This window comes from Manis javanica, chromosome 7 (genome assembly GCF_040802235.1).
Source record: "Manis javanica isolate MJ-LG chromosome 7, MJ_LKY, whole genome shotgun sequence".
Classification (NCBI taxonomy): domain Eukaryota; kingdom Metazoa; phylum Chordata; class Mammalia; order Pholidota; family Manidae; genus Manis; species Manis javanica.
In genome coordinates this window covers 127,010,782-127,026,682 of record NC_133162.1, presented here as the reverse complement: position 1 = coordinate 127,026,682, position 15,901 = coordinate 127,010,782, and the positions used below count along the sequence as shown (strand labels likewise).

Sequence of the window (15,901 nt, the reverse complement as noted above, 5' to 3'; positions counted from 1 at the left end):
CCTCACACCTGGGTACCGAACCTGCCACTCACCCAGACTTTGTAGCACTGGGAACAGAGGAGGTACCCCATTCTTAGAACGCTATACTGCCATCTGCCCCAAACTTGTCAGAAGGACCACACAAGTCACGGCAGCTGTGGGAAGGGCCCCCCAGAGTTGTGCAGAGCCCAGCTTTCGCACTGTAGGCTGCAGTTGGTATGTGTGATGGATAAATAACATCCTATGCTTGTACTCCAGTCTCACGTTCGCCAATAATCCCAAACTCTTAAAATGGGGTCACCAGAAGTGCTAGCAAGGAACAATTATCTCAATTAACATATATTACTCCGTTAGTTGGAAGATTGACCAAATGGTTAAAGTTCAGGTCAAACAGAAACTGTCTGCCCAAGGGGCTTGATTGATTTAACAAAACAGCCAGTGACAGATTTAAATTTCACCCTGGCTTAGTGACTTGTTCGGTGTGGAACCAGGAGGCTGCCCATTTGCAGAGTATAGCAGACACACTGCATCAAAATTTATCCTGCCAGTTGTTCTCAGTGAGGGGCTGGAAGTGGGGGACTGACGCCAAGCTGACTGTGAATCTGAGTCCATGAAGAGGGTCTCTGCACAGGGTCCCGCAGGCTGTGTTTGGCTGAGGAGGGCAAATGAGCAGCTCACCAACAGCTTGGGCCCGAAGGACTGCTCACTCAGTCCAGAAGAAGGCACCTTTCTGCAACTCATGTGCCTGCAGGGACTATCTTCTAATTCTCACAAGGACCAGAGCTGCACGAGACATTCAGACTCTTTCCACAAAGCTGAGCTTAGTAACAGCAATTCTCTGAAAACTAGCATCTCTGGCACGATCCACAACGCCAAACAGCATGACTCATCTGATCTTTGCCTCTTTCCTTCTTTCTATGTTAGATTATGTACAACCCTATGGGTCAATGAAATCTGTTTTCCAAATTCTGCACAGTGGCTCTGCGAGCTGACTATTCTGGGTGTGCTCCTCCCGATGACTCTCTGTAACTCTCTGTGTCCCAGGAGACTCACCTGGGGAGGCAGCATCAAGCAGGCTCCTTCGCCTCTGGCTTTCTTCTGGGACTGGCCAGTGCGAGGCACCTGCAGACACTTGGTAGGCTGGGGAGAAGATGGGAGAAGGTTTGGTGCCCAGCTTTCCTCCCGGCAGGCCATGGATCATCAGGGTCCCCAGCACGGACTGAACTGTGCCTCCCGCCCCCATTCACAAGGTGAAGTCCTGACCCCTGGTGCCTCAGCCTGTGACTGTATTTGGAAATAGGGCCTTTAAGGAGGTAATTAAGTTAACATAAGGTCATTAAGGTAGGCCCTAATCCAATACAACTGGTGTTCTTATAATAGGAAATTTGGACACAGATGCAGGCACCAAGGATGGACGGTGTGAAGGCACAGCGAGACAGCAGCAATTTAAGAGCCAAGGAGAGAGGTTTTGGAAGAAGCCAACCCACCAACACCTTGATCTTGGACTTCCAGTCTCTAGAATTGTGGGAAAGAAATTTCTGTCATTTAAGCCATCCAGTCATGGTACTTTGTTTGGGTTTTCTGAGCAAATTAATATACTCTTTCTACCAAAATAACAGGTTCAGACCAAGTGCCCTCTCCCAGAGCCACAGGCCTCTCCCTGCACGTGGGTCCCTGCTCCCTGCCCAGGTCCTATCACGGCTGCTTCCCCTTTGCTACCTGCCTTTATTAAACTCGCTTCCATTGCTCGCTCTGAGTAAACAGAAGTTACTTGCAGGAAATGAGACCCATCCACTTGTCTCCCTTACTGTTTGCCTGAGTTGTCTCTAAAATGTAATCCTACCTGCCAGAAACAAACTAGAATGGTTCCTCGGGTGAGAGGAACCCTTCTGCTACCCTACTTTATAAAAATGTTCTCTGAAATTTCCTATGGTGACAAGAAGCTGTAGGAACCTAGCGGTGAGTTCTGCAAAAACAGATACCGAATCTGTCCAGCCAAGGTAATGCTGACATCATATCACTAGGTAGCCTGCTTTGAAAAAAAAAAGAAATTCATACTATGGAGAGAACACTGGAAAAATGGACATTTAGAATTGTTTCCACTATTGTATTAATTCATTTCTGAGTGCAGTGTTTTCTTTGTTACAAATTTTGATAGATGCATATTATTAAAAGTGGGAAGTGGAGTTTTTCTAAATTTTTTAGAATCTCTCAAATACATAAGTTCAGAGAGCTTGGAACATATCTATATCATCTATCTATCCATCTATCTAATCTATCATCTGTAAAAATGGTGCCTCAATCAGGTTTACTTGCCTTCTGCATTTCTCAGAGTTTGGCCAGTGGGAAGCACTTTTTAGATTATTAAGAGCAATTGATTGATGCTAAGGAAGATGGAAATGTCAGTCAACTTTCACCAGAATCTGTGCATAGATGGTGGATTTAGTTGGAGGCATGAGGCACGATGCAGTCAGTGATTACAGACAACGGATCCCTTATGGCTTTATCTTTGTAGCAGCGCAGCTTTTTGCCACGACAGTCGCTAAGACCAGATGTCTAAATAAACCGCTTAGAATCAAACTTCTGAACATTATCATATAGTAGTAAAGTATCTTCAGTACAGCCACACATAAATACAAAATGAGCATACAACATTGATAGCATAGTAAAAGCAAACTATTTTGTACTATCAAGAAAATAAAGTACTTAATATTGTTTCGTCTTTAGATTTCTTGCTCTGTGTGTTTTTAACATAACCTATTAGTTCAATAGCACATATTTATTTACAAAGAAGTAACAAGTATTAGGAGTGTCAGCTTAAAATCTTTTACTGATTCTGGTGAACCATCTAAGAAGCTTGGAGGCCACTGAGCATTAAAGCAGCCTGAGGGGCTGCAAAAAAAAAAAAATCCCCTGTACCCGGTGTCTTAGAACTTGAGCGTCACAATCCTATCCTGTTCAAACTGACTTCAGAGGAAACCAAAAGGGGAAAAGCACGACACGGGGCTGTCGCGGAGGGACGGCCAGTGCCTCCCAGCCTTCCTGCCTGAGCCACAAAATATGCTCCTTTGGTTGAACCACTACCTCTCAGAAAGTTTTGGAAATATCTGGAATGTAGTGGGAGGCCCAAGGGACCACCCAGCAGTAAAAACCCCAAAGAAAGCCTTCCAAAACAACACAGGGCAAAATGAGGGCGGGCTCCTCCCCGGCGCCCCGTCCGCGCCCGAGTCGCTTGCATCACCTGCATTCCAGAGCGTCCCGAGGGAGGCGCCTCCCACACCACTGCTATCACAGTGTGTTATGTTTGGAGGTGGCAGAAAGACTCCAGTCACTTCAGAGAGAACAGCCATTTAGACTGGACGAGGGGAAATGGTCCCTGTAGCTCAGCTCAGCGGGCCTTCTTTCGAATGGCGCCAGCAAGACAGAGCCCAGCTCCCAGAGCTCTGGGTGATACGCATATTTATTGCCTGGTCCTCCAGGCACAAGGCTAAGAAAACACATGGCTGGAATGGAGACGTCATTACTTAATTTTGAAACCAATCTGCTTCCAAACTCTTTTCTGTGATTGTTTTTTTTTTTTTTTCTCAGGGATCCTCAAGGATTAAAATTAAAATCTGGTTACAAAATAGAGAACCGTGGAGAGACATTCACGTCTCTGCACCCCTGCAAGTGCATCCTGCTGCCTCCGGTTTCTCTCCTTAAAGGCAGGGCAAATGCAGATCACCCTCGCAGCACTGAGAGATGCACCAAAGCAGCTCTATCTCCCCATAGAAGTCTCTAGAAGAGATTATCTGAAGGCTTGTAGAAGCCAGCCTTTCTCTGCAATTGTCTAACAGGAGTCATTGGGTGATAGTAACAAGGCATCCTTTTTTCTACCCACATTGAATCTTATCATGAAATAAGTGAAATAAATACGGGTGATTTGTTGTTGTTTTGTTCTTAATATAAATAGTGGTCTAATTAGAGATTAATGGGAACCTGTAATCTAAGTGAGGTGAGCCCGCCTCTGTTTGGCTAAATGCCATTATTCAGCCTCCTGCTCAGCTCACAGGGGACCTGCTAAGCCCCAAAGCCCTCCAGTTGACTGGAAGCACAACCTGCTCAGCCCCAAGCCACACCTGGGAGGCCAAAGCGGGCAGACGCTGCCATTTTACACGACTGTGGCCTCCAAACCGGGGTTTCCTTCTCTTCACTCCCCCGAAGAATAAGAAGGCCCCGTGGTCCCTGATCAGTTTTCCAGGATAGCCTTTGAAATGATTCCCAGGGGCACCCAAACACCCTCCAATCAGGGAGGCATTTGTCATTTATTCCACCCACCAGGCTCCAGCAGAACCAGACTTCTTACTGTAAAGAATGAAGCACACACTTCAATCCATCGGGCCTTTGAAACGTGAAGGTGAGACCTTGATCACAGGGGTCCTGCCTCGCCTCCTCTGCAATGCCAACAGGTGACTAGGCCTCGTGGCAGCCTCATCCATCATATTTTGGGGCCAGAGTCATTCCCATGTTGGCTGGAGAGCTACGAGTAGATTTTTAACTGTGAATTTCCTTGTGTTTAACAGGGTAAAGTCAAAAGGCCACATTCTGCTTCAGATATGCATGAACGACTTCCATTGGAGTTACTCATGTATATCTGCTTAGTTAAAACACTCGGCACTCAGGCACTATTAAAGCACATGCTTCTTCTTTTTAGTCTTTTCAGTGTGCCCTTGGGAGGGTGAAACAGCATGTATAAATTAAACAAAAATCATTCAGTTTGAGGAAGTGTTTGGTTTTTTAAAAAAGTCCTGCTCATCAATTGCATCTTTGTACATACCACCCTAGAGCGTCTCACGGCTCATTGTGGTGGCCTCGCTGGCCTACACCTACCCTGCTTATTCAAGGGGCAGCCGTGGGCCAGTGGATCACACAATAGACATGGACTCAGAAAAAACAGAATCAAGTTCTAGCTCTGATAACAGTTGTACCGACCCGGGCAAGTCATTTAATCTTTCCTAGTATCTAGTCCTCTGTTAACTGTTCACTTTACAAGGTTAGTGTGTAAATTCAATAGATAATGGGAGTTAATTTGTTTTTTTTTAATCAAAAGTATTTTGCCTCTTAAATGAGCAAAACATGTAAATAAATCAGCAAAAGCCAAATAATGATGGAGACAGGAGAAACTTACAGATAAACAATGGTAGTGAAAGTATATAAATTGGTAACTCCTTTGGAAAGCAATTGCAACATAGATTCGTAACAGTGGATATTTCAAATTGTCTCCTTTGATCCAATAATGCCACATAGGAGAAAATTTGTCACAGGAAATACAAAAAACAGTAAGGGAAAACCTTTTGGGTAAAGATTTTCTTTATAACTTTTTTTTTTCATGGAAAACAAGTGGGAACAACCTAAATTTTAAGCAAATAAAGGAATGTTTCAACACACCACTCTAAGCTTAGTTGATGCTAAAATTCTTACAATATTAAATGAATAAAAAATGGATTGAAAACACATATTCCGTATGATCACATCTTTGTAACAAAAACATAAGCATTAAAAAGGTCTAGAAGGAAACAAATTTTCAACAAAAATGGGTAGAAGAAAATCAGAAGCAGCTCTGGAAAGGACCATATGAACTTTTGCCCCTTCGCATTGTTAATGACACTCATATACACTAAGTCAATTTTTTAAAGTGTTGTGCCTTAACTCCTAATTAACTAGAACACTCTGCTCACCTAACTCCCCAGTTTATCAAAGCTTTACCTTAATGAGCCCTGTAAAGTAGTTTTGTAATATTTTTTTTCCAGGGGCCTATTCTTATTTTTCTGTCCGTCCCTCTGTAAGATCATAGATATTCGGGAACTAGCATATTTGGCATTTCATCAAATAGCAAAAGCTTGGATTTAGCCATTGGGTGCCACAAGGAGCAACATCAAAGGGATTTTCCAACATTGCTCCCCACATACAGCCTGGCCTGTCATTTGATCCTCAAGAATGCTGCAGCAGCGGGCACTGAAGCACCCAGGCGGGGGAGCCACTGCACACATTCCCGTCAGCAGGGGAATGGGTACAAGCCAGACAAGGGAGGGGTGGCGCTCTTTGAGAGCAGACGGCCGCCTCCAGACAAAACTTGACGGCATAGCGTACTGAATAATCCATAAGGGGGGGATGCAATAAATAAAACCATTAATTTACAGAAATACCACAAAGCACCCAAAAGAGGCAATGACATAGATACATGCTTCTCTAACCCACTGGAAGTAGCATTTACTGCCTTCAGATGAAAGCCAGCTTCAGTGGTTCTCTGCTGTGCCGATGTTACAAAATATCCTTTTGTATCTGTAGCATGTCCTCCAGGCCTCTCCACAGCTCCCTTGTGAGCAGAGCGCCAAGCAGCGCACAGTGGGGTCATCAAGATCGGCAGTGTTGAGGCAACCCACCGAGGAAATGAATTCGTGGAGAAGGAATAGTATGTCTAGGGCAGAAATTCTTGGTTCTTGAATTTCAGATAGAACTGTTTCCTCACATCTGAGCTCACTTAGCCAGCAAAAGACCAAACATTCACCTCAGCTATGGGGAACTAAAAGCCTCTTGAAGGCTCATGGAATCACAGAAGGTTAGAAATGAAAGGTAGTTTAAAAATCTTCTAATATTCCATCACACGCAAGACACACATTCTTTATAAATGAGTAGACATAACAGAGAGGTTAGGAATTTTTCTTAGATCACACAGCCAGTAAATGGTAGAGTTGGGATTCAGACCCAGGTCTCCTGGCTGTCAGTTACCCTTGTTTCTATACTCCTCACACACCACAGTGTTTGCGCACTGCCAGGCCCTCACTACTACTGCTCCCCAGACATTCAAGAAGCAGTGCACATAACAGAAAGTGCTTTGGCGTCAGACTGGACTTTAAATCCTAACTGCATTCATTAGTGTGTGACCGCGGACAATACAGCTAATGTCTCTAAACTTTGGGCTCATCTGTAAAGCAAGATCCTAAACCCACCTCCACAGTGTGGTGGTAAGAATTAAATGAGATAACGCCCCTCAAGCACTGAGCGGGGGCTGGCATGCAGTGAGAACGCAATGAGCCCTCTTTATTGTTACTATCCTACCACTCAAAGCCCTGAGCTTTCTGCCTCAGCCTCGGAAGGAGAGTGCGGTCCAAAGACTACATCCTTCCTCCCAAAAGCTGTATGGATGTCTCCGTCCTCAGCTCTGCCCAACCCAAATTAATCAAATCCAATCTGCACCACTTATGCTTGGCACCATTTTTAATACTAATCTCATGAGCATTCATTTTTACTTTCTAGTTTATCCACGCAAGTCATTTTTAGAGGCTACTGACTTTAAACCAAAGCTGGCAATAAAACAGGCTTATCTTGCAAACACCAGGACCCTTTTGAAGGGATGTAAATATAAACACACGTGATACTGGAAAATCTGATAGGAGTTCAGTCATTGGCTTGGATGCCAGCTCAACCCTAAACTTGGCCAGTACTATTTTGGGACATTAAAATCTATATGTGCTTCCTATCCCAGCCACGCTGCCATCCATTAGGTTTGAATGTCCTTTATGGGATGAACTTGATCCTCCCTCCTTACTTTTGGTCGCTTTCCAGAGACACTAATGCGCTGGCATAGTTCTGCCATTTGTCAGCCAGAAGTCTGGTTACACATTTGCTCGTCAATCTAAACCTAACCTATTCTCATACAAGCACTTGGGGTTTCATCTAAATCAGCCAGACGCTCTGTCATTCACCAGCTATATCTCTCTATGGTATTCTACACCCATGCGCCTTCATGAAATATTTCACTAGGTTTGTGGAAGAAATATTCAAATGAATGTGCTTTTTCAGGAATGGTGACACCAGAATGTTGTAAATCTGTTCGTTACCACAACAAGGATAAATGGTATTTCTGCCAAAGACTTTTGATAACGGGGGCAGTAATGCATCGCAGCACCTTCTGAAATTAAAGGTCTGCCCTGGAAGGTAAGTAGTATCATGCATGACTAACGAACACAAACCCAAATTTTGGAGCTGCCTGTTTCCTTGTCAGTGTAATTGATCGTTTGGACGGACGCTGCCTTAGGAAGTTGGTCGTGTATTTCTGCTCTCTTGATATTAATGTCCAGGTGAGGCTGACCTCATGGTTTGTACAGGAGCAGTCCTTATTAACTTGGCATGCTTATTGGGATTTCTTATTTTACATCTGAATTCACACATGCTTTTAACAGTTATACTTCAAAACTCTGCTATGGTTTAAGGACAATATTTTGTTGAATTATTCATTATTCAGTAAAATACTTTAACATTCAGTTGAATAACCTCCTAAGAAGTTTTAAAGATAATTTGTTTCTGGTTATCATGATTAATTGTTGAATTTTTCTTAAAAAAGTGATTTGACTCTAGGCTTCACTAGCTCTTTTGGCCTTTGCAAGAGGCGCAAAGGAACCAAGCAACTGGGAATTTAAACAAAAAGAATAAATATCAGTTCTCACTGACATGTGCCTGACACCAGGCCAGTTAACTTCAGTGTTTCTGGATTGTAAAATGGTGTTTTAATGTAGAACTAATTCATGAGAGCTATGGACAAAATATACAGGGGAAGGTTTCCAATCTAGTATATCTGCAAAGCACAACTTTTATTCCTGCAAGTGTCTGAAAATGCCTAGTATCATTATTATTCCCTGGGTGCACTGGAAGTATGACTACCAGGGCTATAGAGGCAAAAACAATCCACTATGTGCGACAGTTTGTTCATCCTAAGAATGTGTCCTCTAAAATTAAAGACTCACAGATAAGAGTTGTACCATGTTGGCTCTCAAAATGCCTGAAGTTCTGGTCAGACAATAACGGTTTTCTTTTACTGTTTTGGATTCTACACAGGCTCAGATCATAGTTAAAGTTTTTTAATACTGGGTTTCAGACATAAAGTCGCTTGGTCATAGCATCAAGATTAATGTCTGCCGCAGTAAAATTCTGTGCCTTACTGAAGTGCGGAGATAGAAATACCTTCCTCCCCGGCGTCCTCTCCTCATTCCTTTTCCTTCTCGTGGTAACCTTTTTCCTCCATCTGACTTACTCCCTCTAGTGCTTTCTTGGATGAAGTACAGGAACTAAAGCTCGATGTACAAATAAAAATTACTGCAGTCACATTATTTTCCCAGTTAACCACATACGAAAGCAAATTTGCCACCAGATGAACTCTGACACGCAAGAATTTTTTATCTGAGAGTCTCACACTTAAATTCTTCTACTCCAACTTCAAACCCCAAAAGGAGGCATCGATGTCTAATCTGTTAGGGTTAGATTCCTTCTCTGACTTTGAATCCTTATATTCTCATATATTTTTATTGGGATATGCAGGAAGTGGAAAAGATTCCCTAATGAACCAAAGCATACAAGCAGGCAAATTTTCCAGGGGCAGAACTTAGACTTTGATTCTGCTTAAGGGTTCCCAAGAGGCTCAAGATATTTCGACCCATAAGAAAAGTGATTGCTTTTTTCAATGGCCTTATGGAAACTGTTGGCATATTTTCTGCCATAGAAGCCCTCAGTCAAACCAGGAAGAGTAGCTTCTTGGGAAATGTATTGTTCAGGGCACTTTTTCTTTACAAAGACTAAAACAAACTTCAAAGCCGTCAGCTGCCGTTGCTGCTACTTTGAAAACCAGCCACAGCTGATTATGGGAGCTAACTATAGGCCAAGGCCATCTGGGGACCCACGGAGCCCGCTTACAGGGATGGCAGCCCCACCCCATTAGAGCACATGGGCTCGCCTGTCCCACCCGGAGAGCTATTTTCAGCTGGAGTTCCCACAGGAAGGTCCTTGACTGCCCTTCATGCTGTTGACATTCAGGTTTATACTTAATCATTCAAACCACAACCTACTGTGTCCATGGACCACTTCTCTCTGTCATAGCAGCCTACATAGCTATTTTGAGTCCCCTCTCCATGGGCGGTTGATAGATATGTCAAATTATAATATCAGAACCAATCTTTTAACCCAAAGCTCACCCACACATAAAGCTCTATGACATCAAATTACTTCAACTATCTGAGAAGGAAAGAGCAGGCTTATTTAGCTTTCTTCTTCACTGCAGTCCTCCATCACACTCCAGTCCTGCCAGGCCTTGTCCATTCAGGTTCCTGAGGATCTATTATGGATCCCCGCCTCTCCCATGCCCACTGTTGTCACTGTATCCACTCTGCCATCTTAGACTGCTGTAACAACTTCCCAACCAGTCTCCCTGTCCCCAATTCACTGACATTCTGTCATTGGTTAGCTTACAAAATTGCAAACCGGAGTACATCACTCTCCCATTTAAAATCCTCCCATGGTGCCCATGACCTACAAGATACATTTCAAACTCCCTGGACTGGTAGTCAAGATTTTCAAGATCTGGAGACTCCTGCGTAATTTTGCAGGCTCATGTCGTATCCTTCCCTTCCTGCCATCTTTTCATCCCTCCCTTCATCATGTAAATATACCATACACTTTGGCCAAACCAAGTATTTTACTCTAGCTAGCCTCCATATTGAAATTTCTCTTACTTTTGATCTCTACAGATTCCATTTTTTTATTGGTTCTTGACAAAAGTTACTGAGCATTTATGTACCAGACCTGGTACATGCAGGCAGTGAATAAGACAAATACAGTCCTCCCCTTCAAAAGCTTGCCTTCTAGTTATCTACATTGACCCTTGAAGCTGACTATACATAGCAACTTGTCTGTATGCATTGAATATGCTCCCACCTGCCATCCCTCTGCACCTCCTGGATTTTTATGTAGTTCATCAAGGTTCCATTCAAGTCTTCCTGTCAATGTCTGGTGTTCTCTCTCTCTTATAGCAAGGTGGATTATGGGCTGGGAAAGGACTATACCTAAGAATGCTGTGTAGAGAACCAATGCTGATTTTAAGGAGACTTCTGGTAGTATGTGCAAAGGCTTTGTCATGCCTACAACGTGTCTCAGTTGGAGGTCTTGATATACATAAAAAGGGCATGCTTAGTCCTTGTGTGAACATGAAGCTGGATGGGCAAGAAAGAGAGGCAACCACAGAATCAGCTGTATTAGTTATCTCTTGCTATATAGCAAATCACACCAAAAATGAGTGGCTTAAAACAGTAAATGTTAATTATTTCACAGTATCTTTAGTTCAGAAACCCAGAAGCAGCTCAGCTGCATGCCTCTGGCTCAGGGACTCATGTAGTTGCAGTCAGTATGTAGGTCAGGGCCGCAGTCATCCGAAGGCTTGACTGGGGCTGGAGAATCCTCTTCAAATCTGGCTCACTTGCATGGTTGTGGGCAGGGGCCTCAGTTCCTCGCAATGTGAACCTGTCAATAGGCTGCATGCGCACAATCCAGTCATGGCAGCAGCCTCCCCCACAGAAAGCAGGCCAAGAGAGAGAAGAAAGTCACGGTACCTTTTACGTCCTTGTCTCTGAAGTCACACACCCTCACTTCCATTTTACTCTATTGGTTAGAAACAAGTTAGGGATCCAGTGCAGCAGGCATTGGTAAGCCCCGATGTGCCATTGTTCTTCAAATCACTACCTGTATCATAGTTGCTAATATCTCAATGGTCAAAACAACTTTCATAGTCAAACTCAGAATCAAGGAGTGGAAAAATAGACTTTTTGATGGGAGGAATGGCAAAGAGGCCAGCACACAAGGAAAGAAGGTAGTTCTGGCCATTTTGCCATCTACTGCAGAGACCTTTCCCAGATTACCTGAATGATGCCTGGATGTCACTTTGGAGACCCTTCTGATCTCCCTGATAATCAAAACTCATGCATTGGCACATGGCTCTACCTACCTTTGAGCCGACCGCAGGAGGCTGTTCTCCCTGCCCTTGGTGAGCCCAGTGATGACACAGAGTAAGCGTTGCCCAGCAGCCATGTGCAAAAAGCTCAGTGCACAAAAGAGGGAAAATCCTCAGCTTGCAGTGAGGAGCCTCCCATCCATTTGGGAGAAATGGGAGAACAAAACAAACCAAAAGAAATCTAAGAGACAGAAATGGCAACATACTCACAACATGTTTGGAGAAGAGTGGTGTGTTTTAGAAAAATTTAAGGATATATTCTGGGCTCTCATTTTCACTCAGCAATAGGGCAACATGGCTGTTAGTAAGCAACTGTTCCCTTGTGAACACCTGCAAGCTCTCTAACTGGACAGAGTCCCCACCCCTTCCTTGTAGTGCTTCTAAGTGTCTCAGCGTGAACCCTGCATTGGTTGCCATTTGAACCGATGTTTTACCCTATTGTTGTCTCATAGAGGAATGAAGAACACACCCTTGTCTCCATCAGAAATGTGAAAACTAAGGATAGACCAGCAAGGCTGTGATTTTGTGAAGGGAAGAATATCCCTGTGCATTAAAAGCAAAAGAAAATGTATCTGGGACAAAAAATAAATGAAAGAAAGAAAACAACTGTAAGACGCTATTATGAAACAGCCTCATTCCTTCACTCATTCATTCACATTGCCCACCTGCCCCCTGTAGCCACTTCAGTTTTCTGCTCTTGATGAACAAATAGTCACCTTATTTTTCAATCTGAGTCTTTAATAACTTACAAGATTTTACTTCTCACTACATCCTTCACTTGGTGCCAAATGGGATGTGGGGAGATGCCAATAATAAGTATTTGATTAACTCATGGATAGCATGGGTCAAGTTTCTAGGAGAGGATAAATAGGAGGGAAAGGGACCCCCTTCCTCATTTAGATAGTGTTCTGTGGAACCCAAATGGCTGATTCACATTTAATCATTGTATTTTAAGCAAGGGCAGGTGGAGCTTACTGCTTGCATCCTGGCCGGTCTTTATTCTTAAATAAAGGCAGGAAACAGAAAGGTTCTGCGCAGAGCAGTCACGGGCACTCATCAGAAACAAACCACTGACATGCGAGCATAACAGAAAAAGGCTCGCTGGCCCAGCGTTGGGTTTCGGGAGCCCCATGCGGGCACAGGCGAAGTAGCAGTCAGCAGCCATCTTCCTTCCTCCGTGGCGGGGGTGGGGCTGAAGAACAAGGGTCTCTCAGTTTTCTAACAAATGACCTATTTCAGTGAAATAAGAAGGGGAGGGCAGTCGTGCAGTCAGTCAGTCAGTTATATGCCAAGTTGCAGCGATGCTGGCATGTCATGCCGGTCATTCTGTCTAACAGGAACTCACCCTGCCTCTTTTCCAGTCCTTGAACTAAGAGGGCAGGTGTCAATCAGCCGGCTGGCCTGGGGGCCGCCCCAGCTTGGCTGTCGGGAGCAGTATGAGCGGAAGAGGCTTCAGAATAACCTAGAATATGAATCGAGGAGGGAAGGTCAGTCTTGCTATTTAGAACAAGAGCACTATGCTAAACTTGGCTTTGAAGGGGTGCTCTAAATGTCAGCCTTAGAATTTGAATTTAGAATATCTAAAAACACAATAATTCATACTTTTATTTCCAAAAGACTTAGGCTGGGTTCTCAGCTCTGGCCTCTGAGCATCCACTACCTTTGAGAGGCCACTTTAATAGTAATCCACTTTGGGCTCTAAGATCCCTTTTTTCTCATAAGGAGTTTCATCTGTAGTTTCAAGAGGATGATAGGGTGGGTGTTAGTCTGACCTGAAGAGTGTCGGGGACAGAAACCGGATTTTCTGGGAGTGTTCAGGTTCTGCTTTACCTATTCTCTTTTTACAACCTTTCCCTCTTTCCCCTACCCTCCTAGAAACCATTTTCTACTCTCTGTTTCTATGAGTTTCACTTTTTTTTTAAGATAAGTGCATGTAAGTGAAAGTACTGCATGTAAGTGATACCATGTAGCATTTGTCTTTCTGTGTCTGGCTTATCTCACTTAGCTTCATGCCCCCAAGGTCCATCCATGGGATCATCAGCGGCAGGATTTCCTCCTTTCTCGTGGCTGAGTAGTATTCTGAAATACTATTTCAGACCCACTTTCTTCATTATCCATTCATTCATCTACTGGTGGACAGTTAAGTAGTTTCCACATCATGGCTATTATGAAGAGTTCTGCAGTGGACTTGAGAGTACAGAGGGTGCTTTCAGATCCCATTTTCATTTCCTTTGGATAAATACTCACAAGTGGGATTGCTGGATCACATGATAGTCCTATTTTTAATTTTGTGCTCCTAGTAGCTCTTAATAACAGTGTGCCCTTAGGCAAGTGCCTTGACCTCTCTGGACCTTTCCTTCTTTATCTCTAAAATTAAGAGACAGAGTTATTCAGAGGAATAAACGAGAAAGGCTTTTGTAACACATATGAAGGTTGAGTCAGAAACCATAGTGCAGGATGAAGAAAGGCCAGAGTCACTCAACCAGCAGCTGCCAGATCCAGGCTAAAACCTGTGTTTCATGGCTCGGTACTCAGCCTGTCACCAAGTGGCTTGTTAACTGAATGCATACATGTTTTCCTCTGAGCTCAGCCCTTCTGAACAAAGCATCGGATTGACATTAGCACAAATTCAAGAGAGCACAGCAGGTTGGACCCATCCATTTCCCAGGGCCTTGCTCTGTCTATACTGCAACCTCTTTTGGAATTACCAGGCCCTTTGCCAAATCACAGACATCAGCAGGACTCTTCAGGCATTCTTTGAGGGAAAGAGTCTAGTGTAGGACTCAATTATGGCACCATTTTGGGGAACTATGTGTGAGAAGGACGCAAAGGGATATGGCAACAATCCAGAGATGGGGACTTCACGGTGACCCCGGCCTATGGCGCTGAGCTCTGGCACTCCCTGCATCCTCAACAGATCCACCTCTTCCTTGGGGGCCTGTGATGTTCCCCCACCTGCCCAGGAGAATCACTGCTGAATTATGCCAAGGACACCTCTCACCCTATCATGATTTCTGCTGCACAATACCTCTAAAGGTTTAAAGAAGGACTCTCTCTGTGGACTTAAAGAGGAAGAACACAAACTCCTGGGAACTAAAGCCAACCCCCACCATAAAAACATTATTCTTGGCTAGTCCCTGTAGCTTCTGCTATCAGAAGCTGTTGGGAAAGAGAGAAACAGCTCAAGTAACATTGAACTCTGATCACACTGCTTGCTTTAATTATTAACATTTGGCAACCAAAGGAAACAACAGCCACTTAAGGAAAAAAAAGGAAGAGCTCGTACCCTGGCCTTGTGAGGTGCTTGAGCAGTCACTGGGGATGGGCACACGCAGTCTTCACACACACCAGCCAGCACTCCAAAGCATGATATCTGAGTCACTCCCTCTGCAAATATTTATTGACCTGGCACAGTTCTAGGTGTTGGGAATACATCAGTGAAAGAAACAGGCAAGAATCCCTATTCTTGTGGAGCTTATAGTCTAGTGGGAGGTGGAGGAGGCAAATATTTAACAATAAACATAAAAACTGAGGAGATTATATGGTGAGAGGGAGAAAAATCTATCAGGGTAAGAGGAATGGAGAGTGTGGGGGTAAGGGGTCCCATTCACGTGGGTGGTCAATGTCAGCCTCATTAAGAAGTTGACATTTTAGCAAAGTCCTAAAGGAAGAGAAGACAGGAACCAAGTGGATAACTGGAAAGTGGTGGTGGTGCTATAGACAGAATAGCCAGTGCAAAGGTCCTGAGGTAGGAGCATGCCTACAGTGTTGGTGGAACATCAAAGAAGCCAGAATGGAGTGGGTAAGGAGGAAAGTAGAGGAAATAAGGTCCTAGCAGAAACAGTGACCAGATAGGTAGGACCCTGTAGGCTGATGTATAAACTTTGCTTTCCTTTAGCACAGTGGAGCTAATGGAACCCCCAGAGCAGAGGAGTAACATTTCTTACTAAGGTTCAATAGGATCCCATTCTGTCTTCTAGCTCTGGTTTCATTACATGCTCAGACGAGGCCACAGGGATGGGCCGACTGTCCTGAAAACAACCACTTCCCCTCCGTTTCCTCAAAGACGTTCAGAGTCAGTGGGCTTCCAGGCTGACACGTCAGCATCTC

The 15,901-nt window shown here is 44.1% G+C and overlaps 1 protein-coding gene across 2 annotated transcripts in view; it reads left to right on the top strand.

Annotated features, from left to right (window-relative positions):
• The first annotated feature begins 7,691 nt into the window (after positions 1–7,691).
• Positions 7,692–15,901, top strand: part of ITGB6 (integrin subunit beta 6) — a 114,784-nt gene continuing 106,574 nt past the window's right edge. Inside the window, exons 1-2 of one of the 2 annotated variants that reach the window (XM_036996114.2) lie at positions 7,726–7,742; positions 7,822–7,956. The gene's annotated coding sequence lies outside the window, so the exon portion shown is untranslated. Of the gene's footprint in view, positions 7,957–15,901 lie in introns of both variants that reach the window. The other variant, XM_036996115.2, reaches the window with a different exon arrangement.